The sequence below is a fragment of the Aotus nancymaae genome, unplaced genomic scaffold (genome assembly GCF_030222135.1).
Source record: "Aotus nancymaae isolate 86718 unplaced genomic scaffold, 86718_ANA_hifiasm-v0.15.2.pri h1tg000044l, whole genome shotgun sequence".
NCBI lineage: Eukaryota > Metazoa > Chordata > Mammalia > Primates > Aotidae > Aotus > Aotus nancymaae.
The window spans coordinates 7,397,264-7,411,768 of record NW_026988458.1 but is presented as its reverse complement, the minus strand read 5'-3'; positions in this window follow the sequence as shown (position 1 = coordinate 7,411,768).

Sequence of the window (14,505 nt, the reverse complement as noted above, 5' to 3'; positions counted from 1 at the left end):
ATTTGGGACTGTCAACAGAAAAGAAAAGAAAAAAAGAAGTAATTAAACTTGTGACTAGCATGGAAAAACATTTTAGGTCTTAACGTGGCAGCCTGATCCCACCAGTTTCACTGTATTTCTTCTACTTGTCAGATCAAAGTCTCAGCTCCTAAAACTCAGCCATGCTTTGATTAATTACTTCATACAATGAATTTGCAAATTATAGTTCTGTGTGATTTACGTCATTTTTAGCTTCAATCAGATTCTTTTTTTTTTCTTTTTTTTTGGGTTGCTCAATTCACCGAGCCAGTCAGCTTTCACCTTGGAGAAAGCATGGTTTAAAATTGCATTACACTGTTTTGTGCTTCAAAAAGAGTGAGACGTAAGAGTTTTCAATCATATGTTGCAGCTTAACGAGAATGTAGGAGAAACCTGTTACACTAGTTGGAGATCAGACTTGAAAAAAAAGGATTTCCTTCCTACTATCTGCAAGTTCATTGGCTGTGCTTCCCGCTTTTCCTGTGTGCCTACATTTCTCTCCCCTACCTGCGTCACTTACGTACGAAATATAAAGCCTTAAAAGAAAAGGATAAATATATAAAACATTGCTTTTAGGCTTTTTTCTCTATTTTCCACCATCTGCAATTTCTTGTTTAAACAAATAAAGCTGAATTTATTTGAAATTATTAAATTTTTTTCTCTCCAAAATTAGACAGTAGATGGAAGTTCTCTTAAGAAAAATACAACACAATTTGTGGTGTGTCCTTTTGAATAGGAGACAAGAAAAGCCTCCTCCATGCTCTGCTAACTCAGATTCTTCATTGAAAGCAGAAAAAAATCTGTCCAAAACCCGATGCCACTGGAGTCCTCACTTTTCGGATGTGATTTCAGGTAGAGCTGACAGCTTTGTGGTTTTCGTGCTCTTAAAATATTGACTTAGTGAGGGCTGTGCTCGTGTCCCAAGGAGTCTGAGGTTTTGGTTTTTAAAGAGGTGGGGGTGGTTCATGGAGTGGGGCAACTACATTGAAGACCGAAAACGCAAAGTAGGAAAGAAACAAACAAACCAAAAGTGACGACCTTGCAAGAGATCGTCACCAGCTGCCCAAGCAGACTCCATGCATGTTTACAACTCACAAGGGTGCATATTTCCAAATGAAATAAACCAAGGAAGGTGAGTCACAAATAAATACAAGTCAGCAAAGGTAGCCTTGCATTCATTTCTAAAATAAAAAACCCTTAACTGTGATATAAACATTATAGATATTAATATTTCCCTTCTTATTGAAAATGATAGCCATGACAGAATTGTTATCCATGAGGCCAAAAGAGAATAATATTGCTGACAAATCTTAATGAAATATTTGTATTAATATTATGAAAGTCATACAAATCACATTACAGCTAATATAGAAAATAGAGAGGACCAGGCTTTGTGGCTCACACCTGTAATCCCAGCACTTTGGGAGGCCGAGGTGGGTGGATCATCTGAGGTAAGGAGTTCAAGACCAGCCTGGCCAACATGGTGAAACCCCGTCTGTACTAAAAATACAAAAATTAGCCAGGTACTGTGGCATGCGCCTGCAATCCCAGCTACTTGGGAGGTTGAGGCCGGAGAATCACTTGAACCCGGGAGGCAGAGGTTGCAGTGAGCCAAGATCATGCCACTGCACTCCAGCAGTAAAAATTCATAAAAAGAAAGAAAGAAAGAAAGAGAGAGAGAGAAAGAAAGAGAAAGAAAGAAAAGGAGGAGGAGGAAGGAAGGAAGGAATGAAAGAGGGAGGGAGGGAGGGAGGGAGGGAGGGAGGGAGGGAAGAGAATAGAGGGAACTATAATCTATAATTCCACCTCCCTGATACATCTACTCTTGGTTTCTTGGATACATTTCTTTCCAGTCTCTATTTCTTAAGCATAGATTAACTTTTACATTGTAATCAGAGTTTAAATATGTTTTTGTTCATTATTTACGTTTTATTACATTATAAGCACTTTTTATATTGCTCCTAGACCGCATAATGTTTCAAGTGAATACACTTTAATTTACTTAACTGTTTCATGATTCACAGTTATTTAACATTTTTCTTTGTTCTTTAGTATTAAAGTAATGCCGGCATAAACCCCTTGGGGCATACAAGCATTTTAGGTTCATTTCTTAGCCTAGATTCCCATAAGTGCAATTATTGGGTCAAAGTTTTTTGATGTATTTACAGCCAAATTATTTTCTATCAGTTTATAATGTCAAGAGCAACATATAAAATATCAATCTTATACAAGTTGGCAGACATTTTATTCTAACTTTAGAAACAGGTTTACTCATTTATTGGTGAAAATACTTTTCTATAATCTTTATGTGTTTGGTTTTCCGTGAGGACGTGTATGTTTCCAGTATAGACTCACCCGCTGTCACTCTGCCTCCCTGTTGTTTCTGATGTCCTTTATTTGTCCTTTCTCTTGCCATCTTGAGTGATTAACTCCTAACCCTCATCTTACTAACATCCTGGAGTATCCCTCTTTCTTGAAACATCATCTTCCTTTGTCGTCCCTCAGGTCACCCTCTCCTGTTTTCTCTTCTCTTTGGCACCTTCTTCTCAGTGTCTTTTTGGGCTTCCCTTCCTCGAGTGTATTCAAAGATTTGGGATGTCTCTGTCTGGTACACTAGTCTCTTCTCACTTGCCACCCCCTTGCTAGATGATTCCATCCTTCCCCGTGGCTTTAAATACAATTCATATGTAGATGACTTACAGATGTTCAGCCAGATCTGTCCTCTGACTCGTATTTCTAATTATCTACAGTAGGCCTCAAATAAAACACCACTAAAATAATATCGTGAAGGCCAACTTCTTAATTTCACCCCAGATTTATTCCTCTCTATTTTCTGCACCTGAGGAGCGGCGTTCCCACTCACTGCTGCTCCGATGAGACATTTCTGGTCCCTCCCTTTCTCCTTCTGCCCGCACAGTTTCCTCCGCTGCAACCCTGCCTCCGAACCTGCCTGTTTTCTTCCTTCTTCACGGCCACATCCATAGTTTAGGCCATTGACGTGTATGTGAACTATCACCAATTTTAGCTGACTTCCTCTCTGCTCCACATTTCTTTTGTCATTATGTAGCCAGCAGGTTATTTTGAAAACAAAATTAGATTGTGTCTCTCCCTTGCTTATAATTCTTCAAAAGCTTCCCATAGCACTCGAAATAAGACCCGTATTCCTCAATCGGGCCTGTAAGACCAGGTATGATTTCCCCCAGCTACTTCCGTTAACTGCGCTCTTGCCATCCTTTCCTCTCAACTGTCCGGCCACGTCCATCTTCTGCCCCTTCTCAGACATGCCAAGGACCATCCTGCGTCGGAGCCTGAGATGAGCCTGCGTCATGCGTTCCTTGATGCCTCGCCTGAATCTCTGTGTTTCATCTGTCAGCTCTTGCTTTAATGCCACCTTCTTAAAGATCAATGTCCACTTTCTTACTGAAAACATTTCCCCAGACTTTTCATTTCTGTAATAACATTTGTTTCCTTGATAACCCTCAATACAATTTGAAATCGTACTTTTCAGCGCTTTATTTGTTGATAAATAAGTGAATGTTTGTCTCCTGCTCTGAGCTGTGAGCTCCACAGGGCCAGGGATCACGTCCATTTATACCACTGCACCCCAGCACTAACAAAATACCTGGTATAATGCAACACTCAATGCAGAGTTACTGAATGAATGTCCACCAACAGCATTCTACTTTATCTTTTGGACAGTAGGAAGGCACTATAAGATCTCAACTGTGGGACTGGTATTTGGCAAGAAGGATGACGGTGGGTCATTTCGCAGAAGCCTAGAGAATTGGATTATAGGTGGCATAACTGGAATGAGAGGGAACCGGTCAGGTGCCTTTTGGAATCTTGAGGCTAGAGATGAGGAAAGTCTACACTAAGGAGATAAGACGTCCAGCATACTAAGTACAATGCTGGGTGCAAACTCAAGAATCCATTCAGTTTGGCGACCAACAAGCTTGCTTTGTAAAAGTAGATTTAGGGGATCGATCGATAGGGACGGCTGACATATTGCTTAAGGTTGCAGGCAGGAAGAGAAGCCTGCCTCCAGCAGGTGTGGATTCCTTGAGGAGCAAGGCTGTGAGAAGGACAGGGAGGGTGGTAAGGAGAGGGCAGTGTGGGATTGAGGGTGGGATTTTAATGTTAAAGGTTTTGTAGGGGGCACAGATGGAATAGAGGGAGAAGGTGGATACGGAGGAGGGAATAAGGCCAAGAGGTGAGCAAGCCGAGTTCTTTGCATGCCGTGTGGAGCGTGGAGTGCCAGTCTTGAAGGGGAGAGTGAGAGACACTTGTTTCTCTTTGAGACTGAAGTAATGGTGATGGTGGATGCAGAAGTAGCTAGGTTGTCAGTGTCACCACTAGCAAGGTTCTTAGGCTTTTAGTTTTCGGATAAGCTCCTTGAAGATACAGCATAATTTTAGGTTTCTTTGGCATCTTCCCAAATACAGACCTAATTTCTAAGCACAGACGAGAAGTCAGTCCAAGGTAGGTGACTACGTGAGGTGGGGATTTAACCCCGTGAGGCACATTCACACTAATTTGTTCACCTACTGACTTGTGCGATTGGCTTCTTGTTACTCTAGAAACCACTTACACGCCACACACGTAACATCTTTAACCAAAGTGCCAGCCTCTCAGCCTGCTGTCATCAGGCCACCACTGCTGCAGCACTCGGCATCCCACAGCTGGCAGCACTGTGGGCTTCACTGCAGCCAAACCTGTCTCAGGCCCATCACCCATACAGGAGAGATGGGCTTGCCCTCTTTTTCTTAATTTATTGATGTATGAAGAGCAACAACCTATAGAGGGAATGGTGGCTTTGCTCTTCTCACTCCAGTGACTATGACGTGTGATGGTGGCCTCATGTCTGCTGCCTACCAAGACCTTTCTACATCGCCTCGTTGGTCCTTTTCAGCTTCTTGGGTGTAGGATCATGTTCATGGGAGCAGAGCAGAGCCAGACACAGCCTGGAGATTTAAAGAACCTCTCTGTCTTCATGGTCCACTATGCAAATGAGTCCAGGATCTAAAAAAGTAACCAGCCCACAGATGTGTCCATCAAAATGGAAGAGATCACCAGTGGCAGCATGCTGCCTTCAGGCTCTTAACGCCGATGGCTCTGAGCTGTCTCTCACTGGGACATTTGTTAACATGGAAAGAAATCCAAACTATATACAGGCTCAGTCTAACTCCCTCTGTGCTCCCTGTGCTCCAGCTTTCTGTTGAAGAGAGAACTTTGTTCCCACTGTACAAATCATTTTATCTGGATTCAATCTACTGAATTGCGTTTAGTGATGGCCATTTAATCTTGATTGGATATTACTACTGGCAGCATGGCTCAGGAAAAACTCAGCTTCAGGAGGAACAATTGTTTAAATGATATGTTTCAGCAAAAATATATGTATATGTATTAACATATAGTCCTTTATAATGCATCGAAATAGTAGATAGTGTGTTTTATGTGTGTATGTATCCTATTTCCTCATGTCTCTTAAACTCAGAAATATTCTTTCCTTTTCTTTACTTGTTTAAAGATAGACTTTTCTGGAAGACACAGACCTCAAGTTGGAATAGGGAGAACACTTAAACACTTGATGTCCAGAGGTCCTGAGCTTCAGCTGATCTTACAAGCACAAAGGTCTTTTGTAGGAGACGATGTGCCTACAAATGTCTGAAGCATCGTAAAATATCAGAACTTGGAAGTCAGCATTTTCATATAAAAGTGAATTCGAAGCAGTTTGAGAATGCAGTGCTAATTCATATATGCATATATTCATAACTTGCAAAAATATATTAAAAGTTGTTTGGAAATATGACCCAATGACATGGATCCTACTTCTAGACTTTTGAAAATATCTGCATTTGGTTCCTATCTTTTAGCGCTACCGTGACATGAATAAACAGATGAAAATAGCTAAAAGGGGCCTGTAAGCTACTTTATAAGCATGGCAGGCAAATACTTCACCAAGCATCTTGGCATGGTGAATATCACCTCTGCCTACCTACTCTGTGGGCAAATGTCCTTAGACCTTGGGTTATGATGTAATTCATGGATCTCAGAATCAGGAAGGATATCTGAGGAACTTAGCAGAATGATCTAACCAGTGTCAGGAAAACTTCTTCGCCTTTTCAGAGTACTGGTCACCCAGCCTGTTGGAAGATGCCCTTCCAAGCGCACTGAAATTTACAGGGATAATAAGAAAAGTGTTAACATAAGGATAACTATTGTTAATGTTTTGCTTATTTCCTTCTAATCTTTTAATTATGGATTTATAAACTTGGGAATATACAGTGTGTAGTTTTGTTATCATTTTCTTCTCGCAATGTTAGATCACAGGCATCGTTCCTGACCAGCATGAGCTGTGTAATGACTGCCTTGCGCTGCACGCTGCTGTGTGAATGAACGAATCATTTATTTACCTGCTCTCCTGATGTTTGACCTTAACAATATTTTACCACTATAAATAATGTTGTTACAAACATGCTTGTGCCTGAATGTCTATGCCCATCTCTATTTCCTTAAGATAGATCTTGAGACGTGGAATCAATTTTAGTGTTTTAAGGCATAATTTATTAACAACTTCTAGGAAGTATGCATCAAATTTTAGACCTAACATGCTTCTTTTGCTAATACAGGCTGTCTCATTACTATCAAAACATTTTTAAAAGCCTTTTTGTTACTTTGATAGAAACCGAATAATATTCCATATTGAAACCATATGTCTCTTTATATATAAGTGACAGTATTGTCATTATTCATTTGAAATTTTTCTTGATTGGTTTATTGATGCCCCTTGTTCATATTTTTTAAATTAAAATAATGGTATATATTTCCCTGGTCCTATCTCAGTCATTCTCAACCCTGGCTGCTCTTGAGAATCACCTGAGGTGCTTTTAATACGTATACTAATGCCAGACCCCTTCTCCAGTGATTCTGGTTTAATTGGCCTGGATTGAAGGTACTAGCGTGGGTATTTTTTCAGTTCTTTAGGTGACTTTCTCTGTAGCCAGAGTTGAACACCACCAATCTAGACTCTCCAGATATTAACCTATTTAACAAATTTATAGATGTTTACATTTTTGACAATAAAATCTAAGCCTGGGTTGCACAGAGTTTAAGATATGTACTCAGATGTTAGACTGCTTGGGTTTAAATTCTGCCTTTGTCCTTTGTAAGCTTTCTCACCTTGAGTAAGTCACATTATCTCTCACTGCCTCGGGTTTCTCTTCTGTAAACAACTGAGATTAATTTATAGTGTGCACCTCATGTCTTTGCTGGAAAGATTAAATTGGTTGGTGTTTATAAAGCTTACATAACAATGTCTGGTACCTTGTAAGCATTAGATGAGTGTAGACAGGTTTTTCCTTTATCATTTCTTTTGTTGGTTTTATTCTAAGAAAGTATTTTCCTTCCCTAAGATCAGGTAAATACTGATGTGTATTCTCTCCCAAGTTTTGTGTTTCATTTTTTTCGATGTCTATTTCATTGCCTCTGAAGTCTGTATTTCTCTCAGTCCTGGAATGAGGTTGATGTAGACAGAACAAGCCACTGGGGCCCCGAAGGACTGATGTTCAGTTTCTCTAACCCTGCATTCCACCTCAACCACTTACTTCTGATTTCAGGAGACCAGTGAAATTCAGTTTAGGGTGTTATCTCTTAACTTTCAACACCACTGTAAAGTGACTCTGCTATGTACTTTGTTGTATGTTTTAAACTTGGTCCTCTGCTTGACTTGGGTCTCGTTGACTCCTATTTGTTCTCACACCTCTCTGGATCTCAAAGACAGACCAGCTATCAAGAGGCTACAAATTGCTTTCCAAATACCTGATGATGACAGATTGAACATACCTCTGCAAAAATCAAAAGGAGAGGACATTATGGCAGGAACATGAGCACGAGTGAAAGCAAAATGACCTACGACCATCATTGCAAAGTATTTTACTCCTGTGGCATCTGGAAAAGGTGATTAATGGTATGAAAATAAGAAGTTTGATCATGGGATTTTGAAATGAGCCTCAACAATATGAGAAAGAATATCTTGCTAGGTTTTCTTCTTTCCCTGATTAGCACCTCTGCTCACACAGTCATTTCTTCCTTCAGTTCTCCCAGATGTTGGAAGTAAACCTCATTGTTTCGATTTATGAATTATATTGTGCAATAAGTTAAATGAAAGGAGTTGAATTGCAGCACAAGCAACAGTACAATTTTTATGAATTTCACTTTAGGAAGAGTATAAACATCTTCTTTGTTTTTAACTTATCAATTTTCAATCAGCTTCTTAGGAGCAGCCTTTCCAGCTTGCTTTTAGGAATGATAGCATCAGCAAACACAAGAGAAAGAGGCTGTATGGGCCAGCAGCTGTAAGACGCCAGGATATTGGGAGTTTCAGTTGGTATGTCTGAGTCACACTCAGTTTTGTGGTCCCTGTTTCTATTTCCCAAATGCTTTAATAGTGACAGAGTTTATTGAAACGTATGGCTATCCTAAAAAAGTACCAGGAGACTTGATCCAGTTTTGCAAGGCTGGAATATTTGCATTCTTTATATCTTGTAAATTACAATCACCAAATGATTCTATAGAGAATTTTGTTTTGCTATGAATCTCTGAAATAAGTGAATAGTGCATACTTTTTAACTTTTATGAATGACACATTTTTAGATAGGTTTTTTTTTTTTTTTTTTTTTTTTTTGAGACAGTCTCTAGTTCTGTCACCTAGGCTGGAGTACAGTGGAACAATTCTAGCTCACTGCAACCTCGAACTCCCAGGCTCAAGTGATTCCTCAGCCTCAGCCTCCTGAGTAGCTAGGACTCCCGGATCATGCCATCAGGCCTGGTTATTTAAAACAATTTTTTTTCGTAGAGGTAGGAGTCTTGCTTTGTTGCCCAGGCTGGTCTCAATCTCCTGGCCTTAAGTAATCCTCCCTCCTTGGTTTCCCAAAGTGCTGAGATTATAGGTGTGGTGTGAGCCACCATGCCTGGTGGAGATGTAATATTTTTAAAACCATAATGTTCATATTTGCAAAGGAGCTCAGAGATCTAATACTAGGATTTAAGTCCACTGCTGAGTTAAAAGCCTGGCATAAAAAAATGTTTGTTGAATGAATGAAAAGTTATTTACTGTATTAAACAGCAATAAATACACCATCTGGGTCACTGAATTATATACTACCATTGCTTTAGTTAGGTCTAATAGCCCATTTAAATTAAAATATTGAACTATACTGTACTCTATTATATGTTGAGTCAGATTTCTCCCAGTCATAATAGAAGAACTACTCTAAGCTACAGTAATAATTGGAAGCCACTTGGGTACCCTTTAGTGCAAAAAGACTCTGCTTATTACATTTCTGCTCACTTAGCTTCTGTGTCTTTATCCCACTCTCAAGGCGTAGTTTGAGCCTTAGGAAACCCTGGCTCTCTGGATCCTCTTTCTCATGGGATGGGCTAATGATGGGGGTGGGGTGGGAGTAGAGCAATTATTTTTCACCAACTCCAACCACTGCAGGAAGACGCCAGCTACAGAGGTCACGTTTCTCTTGTTTACTGGCCGTGGACATTTCTGTTGCGTAGTTCTTTTGTTTTCTCTGGGTGTAATCTCTGTTGCACATGGAGTTCAGACAATGTAGATGACCCTGTCTTCCACGGACAGAGTTCTCTGTCAAGACATTGTTGTCCCTCCCTGGGCCAAAGTCCCATTTTAGTACGAGGGAGAAGAAAAAAAAAAAAAGAAACAATGGAGACAAATTTAGACACTGATGGGAAAAGAAAAGCAGTTCACTGTCCACCCCAGTCCTTTGAAACTACGCCCACCAGGCCATTTCCTCTCACCTTCTCAGGGATTCCCAGCGACGCAGAAGCGCTTGTGTGTGCCAAAGCAGAGGGCAGATGAGTCACATGTGGCTGACCCCTACCATGTTAAGTTCATGTCCCAGGAGATCCTTCTGAAAAAAAAACCACACACACACTCCACATATTGCAAACAGAAGCAAGATTAATCTCTCCATTAAAATCTAGATAGGATCATTATCAGCTTTATTTTCCCATCCACGCCTGGCCAGCGTTAAACTTTGCGCCAAATGTGTCTTAGCGCTTTCCACATTCACCAGCATGTATCCTCTGACTGGGGGTGAGAGGCCGCTGCTGAGCACATTTTTCTCTTCTCTGTCCCATTCAGAAGGGACAGCTTCATCTCATGTGTTCGTGAGCTCTCTGCTCCCCCTAACTCTAGACAATGTAAATTGACTTGGTGATGGGAGGAGACATTTATCAGCATGTAAGATGGATGACGGGTTTTGAAGGTATCCTCACCGCGTGCTATTTATGCTGGGATGTATGTATCTACTGCAGTGGCCTAGAGAGTAAATGTAACAAGCACTAAGAGTGCGATCTCCTCTTGCACTGTCTTAATGAGCTGTGAAACTAGACGGTTGCGGTTGTAAATACATAATACTATTTCACATGGGAAGGATGTCTGGTTTGAAATCATCTATCACATCTCCAGAAGGTCTCTTTTTTAGCTGGTCACTGAGTGTCAACGTGAAGTATTTAATAATTATTTACATATTTAATGGGAAATGCCTTAGGGGTGCATATCATCAGCATTACCACAAACATCATATGCGTTCCATTTTCAAGCAGTTTTAAAATCTCACACCCAGGTTCTATACAGGTATATAGACACAGTTATTTGACCATCTCTATGTACTAATACCCTATATTTTACTGAATTTAAGTGGATGGAACTTACGGAGCACAACCTTTCAACCTGCAAGCTTTTCTCCTAGTTTCAGTTCTTGATGGCAGCATTTCCCTCCATTATTTCTCCCCTAAAGCCTCCCCTTTTTAAACTTAAAAGAAAGAGAATGTGATGGGCAGCAGAGAGGAGAAAAGTAGGTAAAACTCAGAGGTACATGACTGAAGGAGGGAATTGTGAGACCGGGGCTGAGAAAAAGAAATCCAATGTTTACTTGCTTCTTTTTAATCTTAAAGAAAGATATAGTTGGTTTACTGTAAATGAACATGGAGTGGCCATGTCTGAAATGGTTTAAATATAGTGAAAATAAAGGCAGTTATACCAAGGTACATGCCTCCTTCATAATTTTCCTAAAATACAACTCTCTAGTTTCCCAAAATACACTAGCCCACCAAAGACCTAGACATCTTTTGCCACAGAACTTCACACATTTCATTTGATAGGTATTGAAAACACTGTAGGATGAAAACTAGAATTTTTAACATTTGACTCCACTTCTCTGTCTTCAATTCCTTGTGCAGTGTTTATCTGGTTCTCCCCTAACAGAATCTCACCAGGGCGGCTCTGAGCTCTCTGCGCTCACTCGCTCGGCAATGCTGTCATCCAGGTCCGCCCCACTCTCCTGTATGTCTTCCCCTGCACCCTCCTCCCCAGCCCATCTCATTTCATATCTCTTTTCTTCCTTACCTTTCCCTTGCTAGGTTTCGCTCCTTGAGTTGTATTCAGTCCTGTAAGTGGCAATGGCACTATTTGGTGCTGAAATTTTGGGATGTGAATTGAAAGTGAGGAGCTTGTGTCATGGTATAGGAAGCAGAATGATGCCATGTGGCGACATTAGGAGAGGCCACAGAGAGAGGGTTCCAAATAGGCAAGGAATTTATACTAGATTTTCTTTATATTCGCTAAGGGACTAACTAAAGACTTTATAAAGGTGAGAACAAGACCGGGCACGGTGGCTCACGCCTGTAATCCCAGCACTCTGGGAGGCTGAGGTGGGCAGATCACCAGGCCAAGAGATCGAGACCATCCTGGCCAACATGGTGAAACCCCATTTCTACTAAAAATACAAAAGTTAGCTGGGCGTGGTGGCGTGTGCCTGTAATCCCAGCTGCTCAGGAGGCTGAGGCGGGAGAATTGCTTAAACCGGGGAGGCGGAAGTGCAGTGAGCCGAGATCGTGCCACTGCACTGCAGCCTGGGTGACAGAGGGAGACTCTGTCTCAAAAAAAAAAAAAAGGTAATAACAATTACATATTAAACTTTTTATTGTCTGTTATTTTCCTATATCATGTCTTCCTATTTACTTAGTGAGCATATGGTGAGTTCAGCGACCCTTCTTCCTCATTATAGGACGTGTACAATCTGGGGCAAGAGCCTGTGTTTGGTCCCCGGTCTAAATTGTCTCCTTAATCATGGGGCTTCGTCATCACAGGAGCAGACAGAACCACCTGTGAAAGACCGGAAAGGAGAGTTTCAAACAGGGTTTCTTCACTGAAGGCGCTAGTGACATGGGGCTGATCATTCTCGATTGTGGAGTGTCTTGTGCACTGGCTGATATTCAGCAGCAACCCTGAATCTACCCACTAGATGCTGTAGAATTCACCACCCATGCCCACCATGTGAATCAAAAGTGCTCTCTACATTGCCAAGGGTACCCAAGGCAGGAAAATCAGACCCCATTTGAGAAGCACTAGGTTAGGATGTTATAGCAATCATGACCTTCCTCCTACTTCTTGACCACGTCACACTTTTTCTGCTTCAGCGCGTTTGAACCACCACTTCCTCATCCTGACTTAGCTTCCACAGAGCTTTACACACCTCACTTCCTGAAATTGTGCTGCTCAAAAGTCATCTCAAAAGATGGTGGAGAGATCTTCCCTAACCATCCCCTCTTAAATAATGTCTTCTCCCCTCCCCAGTTCCATCTTCTTTCTCTCCTTAGCCTACTGCATTTATTCCTACCTGAATTTATCTTATATTCTTTTGTTTTGTTTTGTTTTTTTGAGACGGAGTCTCACTCTGTCGCCTAGGCTGGAGTGCAGTGGCACCATCTTGGCTCGCTGCAACCTCTGCCTCCTGGGTTCAAGTGATTTTCCTGCCTCAGCCTCCTGAGTAGCTGGGATTACAGGTGTGCACCACCACATCTGACTAATTTTTGTATTTTTAGTAGAGATGGGGTTTCACTATGTTGGTTAGGCTGGTGTCGAACTCCTGACCTCGTAATCTGCCCTACCAAAGTGCTGGGATTACAGGCGTGAGCCACCGCACTCAGCTCTTATCTTATATTCTTCTTTGTTTGTGTTGGCTTCACTTACTAGAACTTAAACTTCTTGAGAGCTGAAACTTTGACTTCTTCACAAATGCATTCTATGCAATACCTGGCATGCAGAATATGGTCTGCATATTTGTTGAATAAATGAATGACTGCCTGAATGACTGAACCATCAATCCTGCTGCAGACAAGTCCAGAATCTGGGCCTGCCGGTTGGAGAGATGCACGTGAGGGAATTTGCTCAGGTCCAAGGCTCAAGTGTCCACAAATCTTTCCATTTCTATTTATCTATAATTGGTTAATACTATGAATTTTTCCCACCATGGAAAATTTATTTAAAAAAAATAGGTTCTGAGATTCATGTGGAATAAGTGTTTGGTATTTAATCTTTCCCGTGGAAAAGAACATTGTGAGACCATTGTTGTTGCCTTTTCCTTTTCTAAGTCATTATCAAGATGTTGAAGGAAGTGATGCTAGTCATTCAACCAATGATTCCTTCCCTGAGTCAAATTTCAGATCTTCAATTTTAAGAAATTATACATATCATAGAATTTTAACACATTACATACATATAATATTTAAAATGAAAAAATGCATGTACACAATTTTTTCTTTGCTTTGCTTTCTCTTGTTGAACCAGTTTCTACCCTGGAAGTAAATGAACTGTCGAAGCAAAATGTGCTGGAACTGAGTGTTTACTTGCATCGAGTGTCCTTCTCGTAGAGGAACTACGGTTTTGCAGATAACTTCGACATTTGTGTGGACCCTGGGGCACAGGAGTTGAAAGTGTTGAAATGTCACATTGCTAGAGAGGAATATGTAATGGCTTCGGGTCCTCTTGGAGCATTTATCATCTAGGTGCCGCCCTTACTGTCCCTTGAAGGAAGTATGGCTTTATGGTCACAGAGAGGGTCTTTAGGTCAGACATGCTGGGTTCAGATACAGCCTCCACCATCCACCAGCTGTGTTACGTTGGTAATGACACTGAATTTCTAGGCCTCAGTTTCCTTATCCATGACATGAAAATAGATAGTTGTATCTACCTTGCAGGATTGTTGGATTATTAAAGGAGATCATCCTCATGAAGCCCAGGAAGAGTGCCTGGAATATAGAAAGTGTTTTGAAACTGGCAATTTTTGTTGTTGTTTTAATGCAGTTTAATTCCAGTTCTGAGTGAAAGAGATCCTGTCAATACTATCTGGGAATATGTTCTGGTTCAACTATGCTCAATTCTGGCCTATTCTATGTAGGAAATGGGAGAAAACAGCAAGTTCTTATTTTTCTATTTAAAAATAATATTTATCTTACTCTTCATTTATATAAGTAATATTTGTTCATTATAGAAAATTTGAGAAAGAAGAGAAAAAATGAACTATAAATTGTCAACATTTATGTCTTGAATTTTTGTGATTTCACATAATTCACATAAATAATGAATTTATGTGATGTCTTTGTGTGTGTGTGTGTGTG